Source organism: Mus caroli, chromosome 6, assembly GCF_900094665.2.
Source record: "Mus caroli chromosome 6, CAROLI_EIJ_v1.1, whole genome shotgun sequence".
Classification (NCBI taxonomy): domain Eukaryota; kingdom Metazoa; phylum Chordata; class Mammalia; order Rodentia; family Muridae; genus Mus; species Mus caroli.
Window position 1 is genome coordinate 66,755,929 of NC_034575.1, and position 3,133 is coordinate 66,759,061.

Here is a 3,133-nt window from a genome sequence, read left to right on the forward strand (position 1 = left end):
GAGAAAATACCCAAGGAGCTAAAGGGATCTGCAACCCTATAGATGGAACAACATTATGAACTAACCATTACCCTGGAGCTCTTGAGTCTAGCTGCATATGTATCAACAGATGGTCTAGTCGGCCATCACTGTAAAGAGAGGCCCATTGGAATTGCAAACTTTATATGCCCCAGTACAGGGGAATGCCAGGGCCAAAAAGTAGGAGTAGGTGGGTAGGGGAGTGGGGGGAAGGTTCGAGGGAGTTTTGGGATATCATTGGAAATGTAAATGAGGAAATTACCTAATAAAAAAAAAGAAAGTGATTTGTTAAAGTGTTGAAATTAGAAAGGTAAATTGCTAGAGCATTGATGGCTTTAATAATTGGGTACCATGAGAATGAATCTTTTTCCATCACAATCACATTCCCTGAAGTATGTGAATTTAATTAGATGAAAATGGTGTCTTTGAAGATGCAGACATAAAGATTTACACCCTCTCCTCCTCTCCTTCCCATTCCCCTAACTCTGTTGCCTGTTTGTGGAAATTGTTCCTATAACTGGGCTGATTTGTATGGCCTCAGTTGGAGAGGATATGCCTTCTGTTAGAGTGACTAGGCATCTGATTTTAACACAAATATTATTTCTTCTGGGACTAATTATGAAGTTGATGATTCAGGCCTTGGTATAAACACTTGTCATTGATAGTAACTAAATAAGAACAGTGTATTAATTTAGAATCAATACATAGGAAAGAGCCAGTAGACATATGGAATTTGTTCAAACTTGAATTTTTTAAAGAGCTATTTATTGTTATTTTATGAATATATATAATTGTCAGTATGTCTATATGGGTAGCATGGGCATTCTTGGTACCTGGTAAAGATAAAAGTTGTTGTCAGATTATCAGAATCTAGACTTACAGATGGTTGTGAACTTGCAATATGGGAATTGAACCCAGGGCCTCTGGAAGAATAGCCAGTGATCTTATGTATTGAATCATCTCTCCAACACTCTGGACCCCTTGACTTTAGATCAGTGCATATTCAGACCTGCATAATACTGAGATGATCAAGTTGTAGTCTTTGAAGATACTCAGACTAAGGAGTATGAGAAGTGAGAACAACAAAGTAAGTTCATAGGAAGAAACTGGTTCTCCTTTGTTCCCTCAAATGATTGCACCTCATTAGTATTTTGTGTTTGACAAGCAACACAGAACATTTGATTGTAATAAATAAATAAATAAATATTAGGAAGTATGGTCTTTTTGGAGAAGGTGTGGCTTTGTATCAGTAAATATGTCACTGAGGAGACACGGCTTTGAGGTCTTAAATGGTCAAACTACACCCAGGGTGAAACACTTCTCTCCATTTCTATGCTGCCTTTGGATCAAGATGTAGAACACCGAGCTCCTCCAGCATTGTGTCTTCCTGCATGTTGCCAAGCTTTGTATCATGATGATAATGGGCAAAACCTCTGAAAATGTAAGTCAGGGCTAATTAATTGTTTGCCTTTATAAGAGTTGCCTTGATCATGGTGTCTCTTCACAGCAAAGAAAACCCTAACTAAGAGAGAAGAACACTATTGGAGATAATTGAAAGAGACAATAAAAGCAGTGGAGACATTTATTTAAACATATCCCACTATATTCAGTACTGCAAAGATATGTTAGGTTTTCTTCCATTAATAATGCAATTTATCAAACAATTTGGGTAGTGATCTTTCTGTTTCTATTTTATGGAACAATGAGAAGAGTATTGGTATTAGGTCTTCTTTGAAGGTCTGATAGAATTCTGTACTAAACCCATCTGGTCCTGGATGGCCATTTTTGGTTTTTTTGTTTTGTTTTGTTTTGTTTTGTTTTGTTTTGTTTTGTTTTGTTTTGTTTGTTTGTTTGTTTGTTTTTTGGTTGGGAGACTTTTAGTGACTCCTTCTATATCGTTAGGGGTTATGAGGCAGTTTAGATGGCTATTTGATCCAGATTTAATATTGGCACCTGGTATCAGTCTAGAAAATTGTCCATTTCATCCAGATTTTCTACTTTTGTTGAGTATGGGCTTTTGGAGTACGATCTGATGATTTTTTAAATTTTCTCAGTTTCCGTTGTTATGTCTCACTTATTTTTTCTAATTTTATCAATTTGGATACTGTCTCTATGCCCTCAGGTTAGTCTTTCTAAGGGTTTATCTATCTTATTGATTTTCTCAAAGAAACATGTCCTGGTCTTGTTGAATCTTTATATAGTTCTTTATATTTCTACTTTGTTGATTTCAGACCTGAGGTTTGTTTGCTTGTTTGTTTTGTTTTGTTTTTTTTGTTTGTTTCTTGTTTTTGTTTTTGTTTTTGTTTATTTCCAACTCTTATTCCTATTGGGTGTATCTGCTTGTTTTTTGTTCTACAGCTTTCAGGTGTACTGCCAATCTGCTAGTAATACTCTCTTCAGTTTCTTTCTGGAGGCATTTAGAGCTATCCATTTTCCTCTTAGCACTGCTTTCATTGTGTCTCATAAGTTTTGGTAGCACGTGCCTTAATTTTCATTAAATTCTAAAAAATCTTTAATTTCTATCTTTATGTCTCCCTTGTCTAATTCATCATTGAATAGAGCATTGTTCTGCTCCCGTGTGTATGTGGGCTTTCCATTGTTTTTGATGTAATTGAAGACTAGTCTTAGTCCATAAAGTTCTGATAGGATGCACGGGATTATTTCAAACTTCTTATATCTGTTTAGTCCCATTTTTGTGATCAATGACATGATCAGTTTTGGAGAAGGAACCAAGAGGTGCTGAGAAGGTATACTCTTTTGTTTTAGGATATCTGTTTTGTTCTATAGATATCTATTAAATCCATTTGGTTTATAGCTTCTGTTGCTTTCACTATGTCACTCTTTAGATTCTTTTTCTGCCTGCCTGCCTTCCTTCTGTACTTCTTGAAAATTCTAAGCAATTGACCAATAATTGATTCCCATCACCACCCTATGTATACACAGTGACTGTTGAATGTAAATACACTGGTGTTGTTTGTGAGCTCCACCATGGCCCTTGTGTACTAGGTTGGGGAAAAAAATGTGTAGAGTTAAGCATACAGATTCTGGGAGTCAAGAATCAAAAGTAGATGCTTTTACTGTAGGAAGTGGTCAAGCCTTTATACCCTCCACTGAG